The 16,145-nt window shown below is 43.4% G+C and overlaps 1 protein-coding gene across 1 annotated transcript in view; it reads left to right on the top strand.

Annotated features, from left to right (window-relative positions):
• The first annotated feature begins 4,030 nt into the window (after positions 1 to 4,030).
• The window catches only part of Hecw (Hecw ubiquitin protein ligase), a 192,247-nt gene continuing 180,132 nt past the window's right edge, over positions 4,031 to 16,145 (top strand). The window contains exon 1 of the mRNA XM_019061230.2: positions 4,031 to 4,194. The gene's annotated coding sequence lies outside the window, so the exon portion shown is untranslated. The remainder of the gene's footprint in view (positions 4,195 to 16,145) is intronic.

Below are 16,145 nucleotides of genomic sequence, written 5' to 3'. Positions count from 1 at the left end.
TAGTGAGCCGGCAACGACGGAACTTGAAAAATTCGTGTGTGACGAAAAGCTCTTCTGATGTTTTGTTATGATTCGGGTGCTGTCGCTTCCAATGTATTGAAATTTCTTGTCAAAACGCCCTTATCAAATTCCAATTGTGTATATTTCACGGGACGTGTTTCAGTGAAAGTGTCGGTTCAATTAGAGCTTCTGTGGAATTTTCGTGTTTGCATGAAATTCGTTATCAAGCCGAGTAATTAGGTCAATAGCCGCTCGTACTTTTGATCTCGCCGTGGTTTTTCTCATTTTCCGAAGGATTTCCAACGTCAGGATATTATCCCTCAGCTGCCAACCAGGTCAGACTTTCCTATTAATTTCTTGTAAGTTACGCATGAGTTGCAAGATCATTTGGTTTTTGTGACGTTCAACAGTGAGTCTGTCCTACTTCTGATGTCTGCGCATTGAGATTCCCTATCAACAACCTCAGAACATTTTCTGTGGCTCTGCGGAAGATCGAAAGCCATTCTCATCTGTTCACTTTCAACCAATTAATCCTACACTTGCTTCAAAAACAACAGTCAATCACCCAAGGAACAGGGGGGAAAAATTTTAATGGTCAGGTTGGCAAGGTCTGAGAAATTTGAATCCTTTCTGCGGAAAGTTCCTTGAAGTTTGAAGGCACTGAAATGATTTTGGGAACTGCTCGTTGGCTGAAGTAAACTGCGCAATTTTTTTACCTAGATATGTGGGTACACTAGAGCTTACTCATAGTGTATGGAGACGAAAGTTAAGTCTTTTTTGTGCCACGTTCATAACTGGTGCCATCCGATTAAATGTATCAATCTGCCGATTGTGTATTGGCACTGATTTGGAGCTATCTGCATTATGTATTTACCTCAATGTATGATAAGTGAACTCTACCATATGCAGCACCAGTATCACATCCAAATCTTCTGTCAAGGCGCCTAGCGTGTCAAACTTCACATTAGCGCAAAATCGAAGACATTCGCTTCAGCTTTCTTTTAAACATATTTAGTGAGGATTCTTAACAATTTGTCGATACAAACTTGTAAGTCTTCCCCCCCTTTTTCCCCTTCAAAATCAGTGACAAAAGTAGATGGCAAAATTGTATTTTTTATCTTTTGAAGCCATCTATCTAAGTGAGTGAGTATCATGCATTCAATCAAGAACCAGTGTGAGAACATTTATTAAAACAGACCTAAATATGGAGTCCAGTTATTGCAGGAAGGTATGGCTCACAAGTCTGCTGTTTACGTTAGTGGCCAATCACAGCATTGGGACCTGTCTAAGGTACGCAGTCAGATTTCTTCTCTCAGATTTTTTTGCTACCCTCGGTAGCCAACTCGCGTGGCAGACTTGCAGACCTTAATTGCCAAATCTCAATACTCACACAGAAAAAGTAGGGCCAAAATAATTTTTTGCAAATTTTGACAACTAATATTGATTCCATATCTCTAACAATAATACCATCTAATGACCGCTGCAGCATCCTCCTCCAATATTGCAGAGGCTTTACTTAAGGGTATTTAGGCAACATCAAAACAGTAATACTTGGCATCGAAGGGAGGAAATCTTTTTGTCCCCTTGTTTTTTTTTTTTTAATTAGTGCATTATATATTTTCCTTGCTGTTTGATGTTTCCACACCTTGCAGCCTACTCGTCCATTTTCCTCATTCATTCCTCATCACCGACAAAAAAATCTCTGATCTTCAACAAATTGAAGCTCTCTTCAGCAGGGTTTCCTTGTGGTAGTGCGTACTTACCCAAGTTCTTAAGGGTCATTTTAAAATAAATACATGGCTGAAAAATTTGGTTTGGTTTGATATGTTTATGAGCCAGTTTAAAGGAAGGAATGGACATATTCATTCCGAATGGGATTTTGTTGCATGCAAATCCTGTTGGCATAGTTTATTTTAGCCCATAAATGTCCAGATAATCTGTAAATATCTGATGAAAATGTTTTAAACTTTTCATAGAACGTTTGAAGGAAGTAGGTATTGACGAGGTACTTACCCACTATTCCTCCAGAAATGTCATGATATTTTTTTGGAATATTTGAAATGTATTGCATGTGTCTACAACTCAAAAATATTTACCAAGTAAGTAGGTATTTAGGTTTACAAGGCTTTTAAAAATTTACCTAACTTCTGGTCCTCAATCCCACTCTTCTCTTGGTGAGCTCCTCAAATCTCCATTAAGTGAGTAGGGAGTCAAAAACTGTATAATCCATGTTGGACACAATAATCCAGTTCTAATCAACCCTAAATCAATGGGATATAAATCCCCTACTAACCCATCTCTTAATGCCATTTCTTGGCAAGTTTTGGGTCTGTTTTCAAATTTTTTGGCCTCTTGTTAACTATTAAAATATTCTTGCAGCAATAGTACCGAACAACTCGATTTTTAAAATGTTGATGTAAGGTTCCTTTGGGGTCGTTTAAGTATTAAGTAAGCCATCAGGGAGGGATGATCTGGGTTGAGCTTATAGGGTCTTATGAGGGAGGAGGGGGGGGGGGGGTTATGCTTAGGTATAGGTAAGCTCCCCCCTTTTTTTAAAGAAAAACATACAAAATAAACAAATGAGATAGTACAGGGTGTCTAGAGCATCAGGATTTTCCTGATTCTATCAGGATTTGAGGTCAATCAGGATTTCATCCAATTTCATGGATTTTCAGGATTTGAGGAAAAATCGGTCGTACAATCAAGATTTGAGAAAAGTTGACCGTCCGCTTATTATTCGTTAGTTATCCGATATCCGCCTGTTAATTTTTTCCGCAATAAATCAGGATTTGGAAACCTTATAAAATCAAGATTTAGCAGTAAAAAATCAGGATTTCCCAAAGTGAAAAAAAGTAAACACCCTGAATTTACCTGAAAATAAACGTTCTCAACAATTTTTCAAGTTTGCTACGTTATATTTTGGAAACATTTGAGGAAGTGGGGAGTGAGAGGCTGGTTGGGGGAGGGGGGGGGGGGGGGCAGTCAAAAAGTCGGCAAAAATTGCGTACGTAATTCTTGAACGGCCCCTCATTCTGCTGTGTTTAGGAAGAATGCCGTATGAGCCTTCAGGCGTTGGCAAATTTCCTTTGACAATTCACTAATTTTCAAGAAAATATGAACATATTTTTCTTCCAATTTCTCAGATAATATTGTTCGTACTTTGATCTAAAAAGTCTGAAAATTTCAAGGAAAAATATTGATAAATTCCTTCAAAAATAAACATCTTATTGAGGGAAATTTGGGAACTCTCTAATGTTCATACGGCGTTCTTCCTTAGGGCCAAGGTGTCTACAAGTCCGGAAATAGTACCGATTTTTTAAGGGGGGTCCGGAAGTATTGAAAAAGTGCGGAAATTCCGCAAAAGGTTCGGACTTTTTTTCATATTTTGGTCATTTTTGTCTCAATTTGAGCGAGAAATTCAAATATTTGAAATTTTTCGAATTTCGTCGAATGGAGTTGCTGAAAAAGCACTGAATTTTTCTGTTGAGGAGGTATTGAATTTTTTGGGAATGTACTGAAAAAGCACCGTAAAAGTACTGACTTTTGGCCCACCTGTTTGACTAGACACCCTGCACGGCAGCATTCTTCTGGATATTTGATGAAGAATCTAATGGATTGGGACGATTTTTTGATTTCAGATGATGTGAAGATCTGGGCCTGGAGTGGGATAGTGGAGCTTGCGGTGGGCTCTCGGGAGTGCGTGGGCGGGCGCGGGCGCGGTGAAGGCGGCCGTGGGGACGGGGCCACGGAGGCCGGAGCCACGCTTTAAGCGGAGACTGCGACGCTGGTGGTTCACCGTGGAGAAGCGGGAGCCGACCGCGGATGAAGGCGACCCCGGTGACGTCATCGAGTTCCCCTCCGCCCCCGGCCCCGCCACCGAGACCGGAAATGGCGCCGGAAGCCCCGCGCCGGCGGCGCCCGTCCAGTTCGACGAGGCCGTCGGCGGGGTGGGCGTCGGAGTGGGCCGCGGGGGTGACTACGTGAACCAGCTGGTCGTGGCCAGCGCCGTCCAGCGCGGGGGTGGCGCCGAGGGGCCCGGCCCGCCCGCCGGCGACTTCTTAAGGGCCGCGTGCGCCGACAGGGTCCTCGACTCGGACGGTCGGGTGACCGCCCTCTGGATCAACCTCAGGTGGAACCTCTCCGCAAGCCGCCATCAGCTCAGCGCCGACGATTGGATTGGACTCTATCCTCTAGGTGAGTGCCTCCTCTATTCTTTCCCGCTTTGCCCGACAGTGGGCTCATTCTTGAAATTGACAGATAAAGCTATAGACAAAAGAGACAGTGAGTGTGGAGCGATTACATTGGTTCATCTGATAGACTAAGGGGGTAAATGAGGGACTAACTATGGGGTGTCTTGTGGGTTGTCGTTCGTTAGCCTATTGCCTACCTCCTTTGTCCATTGTAGCCACCGGCTTCCACCAATAGGATCCCTCTATATCCCTTTTGTCTTCGTTATCTATAGCTTTGTCTTATCATTTTCAACAAAAAGCCCGCAGGTTAGGAGGATTGCCGAAAATTTAAGAGCGGAGTTCTTGCATATTTCAGCGGGCTGATTATTGAAACTGTGTGTTGGTCATTGATCAACTGGACATTGTTCCCCAGACTAATGGAACACTGCACTTAAGGCGCGCGCAAGTCCTTTAATCTAGTCGTCCTGTCAAAATTCAACAGGTGCTTGAAGCGCCTGTCAAACTTTAATCGGAGGAGAAATCCGAACAAGCAGCGGTATTAAAACCGGACCTAGATGTCACCTAGTATACTTGGGCCAAAAGTTCCCCGCGCTACTCGCTCCATTTGACAGCTCCCCCAATCTGATCATCTGATCGTATCGATAAATGGGGATCGGGTAACTGCGCTTATGGATTGGCCAGCTCGGCAGGAACTCTTCGGAAACAGCAAAACTGCAACGCTGTTGTCATACTCAAGTCCTGCTTGACAGTCCTAGGAAGAATAAACAGTCGCCAGTGCTCGACTGCCGACTGTTGAGTTTGAGTGCATGTGTACTCGGTCAGTCAGAAAATTCAGCCAGAATGCAGGTATGACAGCGACTCAAATCAGGAAGGCTCAAGGCTTTGGGAAACTCCAAAGTTGATCTTGCTATCGGACTAATATCGATCTGGATCAGTTGTGTTAGTAGCGGGATGGCGTTTGGATAGCTTGAGTTTGTAGGCTTGCAAAAATATTGAGATCTACCCTAACGTCTAGTTTCTGCACGTCTAATATTATTGGAGATATCGAGATATCGTTCCTTGAAAAACGCGATATGTATAACATCATCTTTCGCGTCAAGACATACGAAGGCAACTTTCGCCTCGGATTATTTGATTATTGATACACAACTACTCACAAGTAGTGAATACATAGATTAGCATAACATTCAGAAATTAAGGAACAAGATTCGATGGTTGATCCGGGTGCCTTTAATTAGAATAGACACTTTTTCCTCAGGAAAATCATGTTAGTAACAGGCACACCCAAAAGGGCGTGTAGTGAAATCCATGACCGTAGTTCAATTGGGATCAGATCTATCCTATGCCCTTCCCTACGATCTGTGTGTAACCATGTAACACGGATGATTACGGAAAAGCGATGTGTACATACATACAGGGCCGGATTAAGGGGGTGGCCACATGGGCCGCGGCCCATGGCGGCAAATCTAAGGGGCGGCAAAAATTTGCAATTTTTTAAAGTGTAGGTATAAAAAAAAATCGGATTTTTTAAAACCAAAATTACAAACGAGAAAAAGCGACAAAATCTCTCATTTCCTGAGAGTATAGTAATTTCTAATTTTGCCGTCTCTTAGTGATAAAAGAGACAGCACCCTCAAGAAGTCGAGTTAAGAGAGAGACCAAACACGCAAATTGGCCTGGAACAGCGCGACTTACAAGAGAGAAATGATAGCGAGGACTTGAGATGAAAAGGAGAAGCCCTCGGCTCTGCGTGTAACACATAATAGTGCCTACAAGAAACAAGACTGCACGAATACCTCACGCATTGCATCAAACACAGTGCGGTCATTGCGGTCAGCGTGAAACGCATAGCGCCTACAAGACTGCGTGAATACTTCACGCATTGCGCCAAACACGGCGCGGTCTGCGCGGCGCGGTGGCGGAAGTTAAAATCATTGATCCACATTTATATTTGTTCTTTCATAATTTTTCCGTACATTTCTTATGAATGGAAGGCCTTGTCCACGCAGAGATAGGTTTACGGAACTTAACTTTCGCGCAAAGTTCCGTGAACTTTTGCTAGTAGTGTTGCCAGGCCTTTCCCAAAAAATGTGTTCAACACGAGTAAACGCGTCTTATGCACCCCTCCCACGCTGGCACGTTCATTTGATGGTTTTTATTGATGTTTCAAAACGAATGAGAAGGGGGCGGCAAAATACAGGCGGTCCATGGGCGGCAAGTAGGTAAATCCGGCCCTGCATACATATGTATATCTGTAGGTATATTCTTGTCGATGTTATTGACGCTGGGCGCAACATTCTCGAAGACATTCAGCTGATTAGGTTTAAAGCCCTGGATGAGTCGATGAAGAAAGGAGATGTTGCATGTGTGAGGAATTTGCGATTTGATTGTTGATTCTTATGTAATAGTTCTTGAGAAACACGATGGTGCCACTGGTTTTCTCTGAAATCAACTCCCAAGCTCAAAAAAGCTCTCAAGTTGAGGCTAAAATGGAGGGGACATTCCACGCTATCCTGAGAGTTCACATCTATATCAAGACAAACTCTCCGTGCAAAGATAGGGAGCAAATACATTAGCAGTAATGCCGCGTTTTCAGTTTTGGAGTCCCCTAATAAAGTGGCAGCCCTGTCAATGTATTTGCTCCCTATCTTTGCATGGAGAGTTTGTCTTGATGTAGAGATGGACTCTCAGAATAGCGTGGGATATCCCCTCCATTTTGGCCTCAACTTGAGAGCTTTTTTGAGCTTGGGAGTTGATTTCAGAGAAAACCAGTGACACCATCGTGTTCCTCGGGAACTTCTACGTAAGAATCAACAGTCAAATCGCAAATTCCTCACACATGCAACAACTCCATTTGACCCCTACGTTGACTTAACAACTTATAGCGTTTATTGGCGTTCCTTTGAAGGATCAGCTTGGCCACGCTGTGAGTGCGACTTCAGGCGGCCCTGCGAACGGTCCCACCCAGCGCAGGCAAAAGTTGACGGAGATACACTGATACAGCCTCAAAGGCTTTCTCTTCCGCTACGGCGCGGCGCGGCGTGGCGTGCCTGAGGAGGGCGTAACTTCCGTCACTCTGGACCGCAGAAAGCGTAGAAACTATCCTTCGGTAGGGTCCACCTCAAAATGTCGTTACGCCCTGTCGCTAGCGAGTGATGATTTTTTCGCGCTTCGCTCCCAGACGTCCGTCCCTTCTACCCACGTGAGGTATGATTCCATCGTCGGTTTCGCCGCACCACCTCGGTGAAGAGCGTTTGCTTTCGTCGCACGTAGATACGGTGGCGTAGGAGACCAGTTACTCTGAGGTTTCACGGCCCGTAAGCCTCCAGCATGAGCCGAAGTTGGCCTCCAAGTAAATTTTTCTGAATTTTTAAAGTTTTCTCGTGTTTCCTCGGAGATTTTTTTTTTTTTTTTTTTTTAAATACGAATTTCTTGGGAAAATTGGGCAGTGCGCGTGGCGTGAATGACCGATTATCGATATTTTCCCATTTGAAGCTATGGTAAAGAATCGATTATTAAGGTGTTTGTTGCGAACACCCTGTTTATCGTGTTTTTTATCGCTTTTTTTGAGCTTGGGAATTGATTTCAGAGAAAACCAGTGGCACCATCGTGTTTCTCGCGAACTTTTACATAAGAATCAACAGTCAAATCGCAAATTCCTCACACATGCAACATCTCCATTGGGTAACGCCGGATTCCTTCCGTTTAAACCTATGTCAAATAATCGATTCTTGTCAGAGCACCTAGCCCCTCCAAGAATCGATACATTTACATAGGTTTAAATGGAGGAAAACAATGTTGCCAATTTGTTGGATCCGCGAATGCTGGTGTATTTTGCTGCGCTCTGCCTGAGACCGGCGACACATTGATTCATTCACAGGTGCGAGTTCAAGTGCAAGTGTACTTACGTGAACCGAAATAGATTTCACCCGGTGTTATGTTCACGACTCGCGCGCCAAGCTCAACACCGGAAGTGCACGGCTATCGCACGGAAACTAAATTCGAATTTCGAGCGCGGGTGGCTCGATCCTCCCTCTCTTGGCACCTTCGGGACCAGAGACGGTATATTTTAAAGACCCGGGCGCAAAATCTAAGCAATTTCATCGAGTGTGCCACAAGTCAAAGTCCGAGGTCAACGTTCCTTTTCGCCTAATGATGATTGATGCGCAAATCGTCAAACGTAAGTCATCTTATGAATGTCAGCGTAAGATTTTGAGGGGCGAATTTTGGCAAATTAGCTCAGGATCGCTAAACCAATCATTCTTTTGGTCACGAGCCCTCATTATGCGAATTTGAGCGCTGGCCTCAGAAAGTAACTTTCACGTCAAGGGAGAGATAGTATTGCACGGTTCAAAACGTCCGTATTTATCAGAGACATGAGACTCTCCATTGGTTGCACCAGGTTGCACATTTTGATTTGGTCACTGTAACCCTATGAAAAACTGACCAAAATAAAAAGTAAACCGCATGTTTCATCAGTACGTTCACGTGTTTGCCTTCTCTGTGCGTAGGTAGGCAATTTCTCAACTTGGGAGTACGTTGATGTGTATCCTACTGTGTCATCCTTTACATACGTAAACACAGCCCCAGAGACGGCGCGCCGCAAGTCAAATAGCCCACGAAACGTCGCCGTAACACTCCGAGATACGTAAGGAAATTCAGTGGAACCGCAGTAAAAGCTATACCAGGAGCTGTACCCAGGCCCGCCACATCCCATCTCGAGCCCTGGTACCAGTTTTAAGGTCCGGGCCCCAAGCACGGAGGGGGGGGGGGGTCCGAGAGGCATCTCCCGAGAAATTTTAGAATTTATACGACTAATCGGACGCATTTTGAAGCTTCCATAAAGATTTTTCCATCAATTTCTGCGGAATAATTATGTTTTTTTTCTACTTTCAGCACAAAATACTTGCGAATTGTTGCATTCAAAACATCTGGAAAATTTTTATTTTTTTGAGGGGGGGGGGGCATATGATACTATTTTCAGTTCTAAGAGGGCCAGGCCCCCCTGGACTCCCCCTTTGTTTGTCTATGGCAAGGGAGTTGAGCCATGAGCCATTGAAGTCGAGGATGCCCAAACTGGAGACTCTTAGCATCTGACGACGGAAAAAAATGAAACGCAGTTACTAAAAATATCCCGCTGTACTGAAAATCTTGAAAATAGATAGAAATTTTCCAAAAAGTATACTTCTTTGAAAATTTAAGAAGAATTATAGAGTGCCCCAGCGTGTTTCTGAAAATCTATTCACCTTTTGCGAGATTTTTAGGGTAAATTTTTCACTTTTTCTTCCGAAACAAGGGTTGCATGTGAATTCGTAATGGCTTTTCACGGGTAACGCGGGCCCCCTCCGGGGCCCTGGCTCCGGTACCAGGGACCCAGTATCCCCGCCTTGTGCCGGGCCTGTCTTCATGCACGCTTGGCTTGTCGATTTCCTTTGACATTTTTGCTGTGGTGAATGCATAGCTGAAATGCGCTACAGCAATTTGTATTTAGCAAATGGGTGGTTTTTCTACGAGGATTATAAAACAAGTGGTTAGAAATGAAAACAAAAGAATATGAACTATGCATAACAATAATGCGGGTACCGGAACTTGGCTGTTTTGAAAACGCCTTCAAATGCGGCGTGATACCTCACGCATTCCGGAGAGTTCAAATAGTTGTATCATTGCGCCTTAGAATTTAGAAATGCGACGGAAGATTACAATTGAAATAGCCTTCATGCACGCTGGCCTTTTCGATTTCCGTTAACATTTTTGCAGTCATGAAAGCGCTCAAGTGCGCTTCAGCTAGAATTTTATTTAGCAAATGGGTGGTTTTTATAGGAGGATTATAATTAAACAAGTGGTTATAAATGGAAACAAAATAATATGAACTATGCAAAACGATTATTCCGATAACGGAACTTCTCGGCTGTTTTGAAAACGCCTTCAAATGCGGCGTGATACCTCATGCATTCCGGAGAGTTCAAATAGTTGTATCATTGCGCCGTAAGAATGTGACGGAAGATTTAAATGGAAATAGCCTCCATGCACGCTGGGCTTGTCGATTTCCTCTGAAATGTTTGCAGTGGTGAATGCATGGCTGAAGTGCGCTCCAGCTAGACTTGTATTTAGCAAATGGGTGGTTTTTCTACGAGGAGTAAAAGTAGGCGAGTGGTACGGGATATAACAAAAGAATATGAACTATGCAAAACGATAATCCGGGTATCGGAATTTGGCTGTTTTGAAAACGCCTTCGAATGCGACGTGATACCTCACGCATTCCGGGGAGTTCAAATAGTTGTATCATTGCGCCGTGCGAATGTGACGGAAGATTTTAAATGGAAATAGCCTTCATGTTTACCTCTGGATGGAAATCCGCAAAGACACTTAACGAGTAGTTGCGAGATCGGCAGGCAGGCGTTTTACCACTCAAAACTGGAGCTATCCTGAGCAACATTTAAACTTGCATTTAATTTATCAGTCAGAGAAACTCGCTATTTCGGTAACGGTTTCTGCTCATACATTATCAGGGTGTCTACGAGTCCGGAATTTTTCGAAAGTCCGGAAATAGTACTGCTTTTTCAACGCGGTCCAGAAGCACTGAAAAAGTGCTGAAATTCCACAAGACGGTCCGGAATTTTTCTCATTTTTTTTGTCATTTTTGTCGCAATTTGAGTAGGAAATTCGAATTTTTGAAAATTTCCGAATTTCGTTTTTCTGTAAAGGAGGTACTGGAATAATTGGGAATGGACCGAAAAAGTACTTTATAAGCACTGATTTCGCGCCAGCCTGTTTTAGTAGACACCCTGTATTTGTATTAGTAAAATACGTGCGTGATGTAATTTATGAGCTGAATCTTTAGCTTTCCATGCTCCGTACAACTTTGACATTATCACGCGACGGCACCTTTTGAGAAAAGAATCTCAGTCTCTCTGTTTTTTCCTTTCCCTCTCTCCTTTTTCTTTTTATTTTCTATTCTGTTTGACTTGATGGCTGTGACGTTGATAGAGTCAACACAACATCCTGGCATCCAGTCGGGGCGACCTTTCCGCTATTGTTGCCCGATTCCGCGGCCAAGAATCCACGGCATTCATCAGCGCGTTATTTGTCTTTTTTTTCAACCCTCGTGTTTTGTTTTCAACGTGTTCATAATGTTTTCGCTCGGCCATCGAGTCGAGCGGTTACTTTTCAATTGGTTCACGCACTAACCAAGCATGACCGAAATCTCATGGCCCCCATCGCGTCTTCACTCCTATAGGTTTTGTAGCTCATCAGGTTATGGCGTTAGTCTCGATCGATTCTTTCCGTTTCCTCCGGATGCGCCCCTTTGGCCTTTGACTAGACGTCCAGTTTTAGCGCACCGGGAGGGGTTAGAGTATATACAGGGTGATTCAACTATCAAATGATTCGCTACCGTCGCTGTGAATTGGAGTCTCTCGTATCAGACTCTAAAGTCACAGGGAACGTCCACCACGTATCGGGTATATTTTTTGGCTGTGAAAGCATATCGCTTCTTCGCAAGAATATCTCCAAATCTCTACTGTTAAATTTACCGAAAGTTAATTTAAATTATAATTTTTTACACCGTTTTGGAGATCTCCTTGAACTTTCCTCATTAACGAACCACGTGGGAGATATCTGGAAAGAAACTGATTCATATGAACAACCACCATATGCCATGTTCCTAGTTGTTTCTTAATCAGCTCTTTGCGCTACAGTGGCTCCATTTGGCTTACTTTCTGATTAGGGAGTAATTAAGAAGGCCCGAAATAACACAGCGTCATATAAATGACGTTTTACGAACTGCAAGTCTTTGAAAATAGATCCTGGCAAGAGATAACCATGATTTGTCAACACATCAAACGTTCCTCAAAAACATATTTTATGGAGGGGGGGGGGGGATTTGGCAAGATTCGATTGTTTATTCGATTGTTTTCCCTTACGCTGATTAAAAAACTCCGGCCGTGTGGAAGCCGTACTTACGGGTCATGTAGACACATCGTCCACGTTCCGGGCTCAGGAGCAGAAAGCTCCGGGCGTAGCACCTGGAGCAGTCAAAGCTACGGCTCCAGCACCCGTAACTCACCGTCTCTTGAGCCTGGAACGGACGGTATGTCTACATATACAGCCCGGAGCTTTTTTTTCAGTGTAGCACAGCAGTGTATCCCTGCAACAATGAATTAAAGGAAAGGCCTGCGGTCTGATCATTGAAATTGATAGACAAAGCTTTAGACAAAGGAGACATAGGGAATATGGAGCGATCCTATTGGTTGAAGTGGGTGGTTCCTATAGACTAAGAGGGTAAATGATGGACTAACTGAAGGGCCTCTCGTGGGTTGCCGTTAGTTATAGTCGATTCCTTTCCTCCTTTGTCCATTGCAACCACCCACTTCCTCCCAAAGGATCCCTCCAAATCCCTTTTGTCTTCTTTGTGTACACTGGAAAAACAAACCCATTGGATCTAGAGTCCAGACTCTTAAAAACATCAGCAAGAAAAAGTACTCTCGATTCAATCAGATTTAAGCTTAAGTCAAGAACCAAGTCTCTTAACTTGAGCGGATTTCCTTTTGATTTAAGCTTAAATCTGATTGAATCAAGAGTGTTTTTTCTTGTCAATGTTTTCAAGAGTCTGGACTCTAGATCCAATGTGTTTTTTCCAGTGTATAGCTTTGTCTATCAATTTCAACAATCGACCCGCTGGTCAATCAGAAACGACTATTACTAGGGTCCTTCATTCGGGAAGACCCTGTAGAGGACGGCGACCGCGGCGAGTATGGTAAACGGTGATGACTCTGTTTTCCTGCGATTCCGTTGTGTTTCGCCGTTGAGTTTCCGGCCGTGAAATGGTGGCATCTGTTCAAACACGGGCTTCTTTTTGTCGAGCGGTCGCGGTCGGCTCTTGTGCTCGCGCAGGGTCCTATTGTAAATCACACGTTCCTGCCGTTCACACCTTTGGGGTCCCGCGGGACGCCCGCCCGCCCGGACCCCGGGGGCCCCGACGTGACTCGTCAGCCGCATCGTCGGAAGCGCCCCAAGGCCCGTGCCCCGCGTGGGCCTTCCAAGTCCGTTTACTCCCACCGATCCGCACTTATACATACTTAGAGGTGAGAGTGCGGACATGTCGAAATATGCTGCCGTGCTACACTGAAAAAAAAAAAAAAAAAACACACACACACATCGGATCTAGAGTCTAGACTCTTAAAAACATCGACAAGAAAAAGTACTCTTGATTCAATCAGAATCTAGTTTAAATCAAGAACCAAGCCTCTTAATTTTAGCGGATTTCGTTTTGATTCAAGGTAAAATTTGATTGAATCAAGAGTATTTTTTCTTGTCAACGTTTTCAAGAGTCTGGACTTCTAGATCCAATGTGTTTTTTTTTTCCAGTGCTGTGTTGCGGGTACATAACGGAGGGGAGAAGCGCTACAGTGTCAGCGTACTGTACACTGAAAAAAATGAGTTAGCGTCAGATGACTAAAAATGGTTTCTATACACTAACTCAAATTGTGTGATTTGGACACACATGATTTTTGGTTTCTGTACACTAACCACTATTAGTGCTGGAAACTAATTCCGCTACTCTAATTCGCATTCGGTAGGGTTGGGTCAACCTAACCTCAAAACTGAGAGAGGAGAAAACGGCTTAGCGAATGATAACTGGACAATACTTTCAGGAAAATAAGATTTCTTAAAAGATGAGAGGTAAAAATAAACTGACCGGTTCCAAATGAACGACAGAGGAAAGGAATATCCCATAGGTACGTGCAAGTAGACAGAATTATCCTTTAGAGAGACACACACTCACACATGAAACGGTAGCGAATGTTCACACTGAATAAACATATCTCGTCCGAACACTTGAGATATTCTTTTGAAATTACGGGAGAACACGAACTATAGAAGTAAGCAGTAAGTTCACAGATTTTCGTAAAATATAAACTGAACGCGGAACGCTTTAATCGCAATTTAATACAGAAGATTGACGACTCCAACGAATATCATGCTTGTTTACTTTTTGAATCGAACAGACGATTTCTAACCTTAACAGGTTTATTTATGTTGCTTTCGAGCGTTTTCAAGAAAGAGAGGACACTATAAATCATACCGGGAGTATTTACATTGTCAAACGAGCCCGAAATTTCACATTTTAATTGATTTTCACGAGCTGACGCGATTGAGGCTGTTGTACCGACGCCACTTTTTCGAAACTAAATAAATGTAACGGACAATGTGGCAGTTAGCGTTGAGGGCGAATTAGTTTGACCCGAAGGTGAATTTGTCTTACCACAGCGCTAATTTTACAGCTAGTGCTGTTTTCCAATTCTGGTTCGCGCTCTAGTAAAGTGAAGTCAGCGTATGAAGCGAATTGATTGGTGCTTCAGTACAATAAATTAGTTCTGAAGCCTAATTTTGATTCTACTTGACGAGAACTTACCAAATTAGTTCTCAACGCTAACTACTTTTTTTTCAGTGTATTTCATGGATGACCCCTTTATTTTTCTCTTATATATACGTGAACAAGAAAATGTTCAAATCAAATCAACAGTCTGGACTCTAGATCCAATGTGTTTTTTTTCCAGTGTAAGGAAGAAAGCCGTATGACAGGGTGTCTATCATCAGGATTTGAGGTCAATCAGGATTTAATCCCGATTTCATCAGGATTTGAAGAATAATCGGTCGTAAAATCAGGATTTGAGAAAATTCGGCCGTCCGATCGGGTTTTATTCATCGAGCTATTTTTGTGAAGTTACATTCGCCAATTTTTCTCCGCAGAAAATCAGGATTTGGAAAAATAATGAAATCAGGACTTAGCATTCAAAAATCAGGATTTCATTAGGATTTCCCAAAATGAAAAAAAAAAAAAAAAAACCAGACATTCTGTATGAACATCCAGGAGTTGCCAAATTTCCTTCGATAATTCCTAAGTTTCGTACACCAGTGACCACTAGATTAGGTGCTTTGAACAATCGTTACCAAACTCTCAAATCCTCTAAATTTTCATTTTGAGTCACAGCTCGTTCTACCAAACTACTACTGGGCTGATTTTCATCAGGTCTTTTTGCAATATTGAGATGGTTGGGCCGAAAAGTGGAGCAAAACTTTCGCCCTCCCCCCCCCCCCCCTCTCCCTCCCGCCACGCATCGACAATGGACTTGGAGATATAAGACGCGTCCGGGCGCTAAGTCGAAGGCACCTCTTCCTCTATGGGTCAGACGGACTTGGGTGTCGAATTGCACGGTAGAAGGGGGATCAAGAAAGAAAAGAGGCCCCCCAGGACGGGGAAGGGAGGGGGCAAATGTAAGACGATTATTCAACTATCGACGCCCAGTTCGGATGTCGTTACTTCTGTGCAGAGTTGCAAGATGCAGAAGTCAAGTTTCGGAGCGGAATTGCTCTCGCTACGAAGTCAGATCGAGCCTACGCAATGACGAATGGACCGCATTTTGCAATCAGAACCTTGTAATTCTGGTTCAAATTTAAATCGTGTAACTGCATTAGGGAACTGCGTTCGCAGGTTCGCTGTTCCGAGAGGAGCCAGGCGTAATTCTTTATTGTAATAATTGTAGTCCAGTTTCGATTCCAATGCGGTGGCAAAATATGTACTTCCGTCACTGCGTTCCTGCACTAGCCAGAAAATTCAACAACAAAAAACTTTGAGATAAATAATGTTTTCAGAGGTAATGGTTTTTAGCGGCTCTGGTGCTTGCACTAGAGCTGCTATTCCGGACGGTCCCAGCTGGGGAGTATCAATGCAGCATGTTACATTGTAGAGACCGCGCGTTGGTTGATGGGAATCGGCGCCATTTTCGGCTATGTTCCTTGTCATGACTTTATTTTATTGCATACTGTTTTATTGTTAGTCAATGCTATGTTGTGTATTGTATTTTTGGAATCATGGTGATACAGTCAACAATTCAAAACTTGTTTGTGCTTTTATCTCGTGATGGAAAAAATGTACTTTACGTTCAAAATTTG

The sequence above is a fragment of the Bemisia tabaci genome, chromosome 3, assembly GCF_918797505.1.
Source record: "Bemisia tabaci chromosome 3, PGI_BMITA_v3".
In the NCBI taxonomy this organism is placed as follows: Eukaryota; Metazoa; Arthropoda; class Insecta; order Hemiptera; family Aleyrodidae; genus Bemisia; species Bemisia tabaci.
This window is presented reverse-complemented; position numbering and strand designations above follow the sequence as displayed.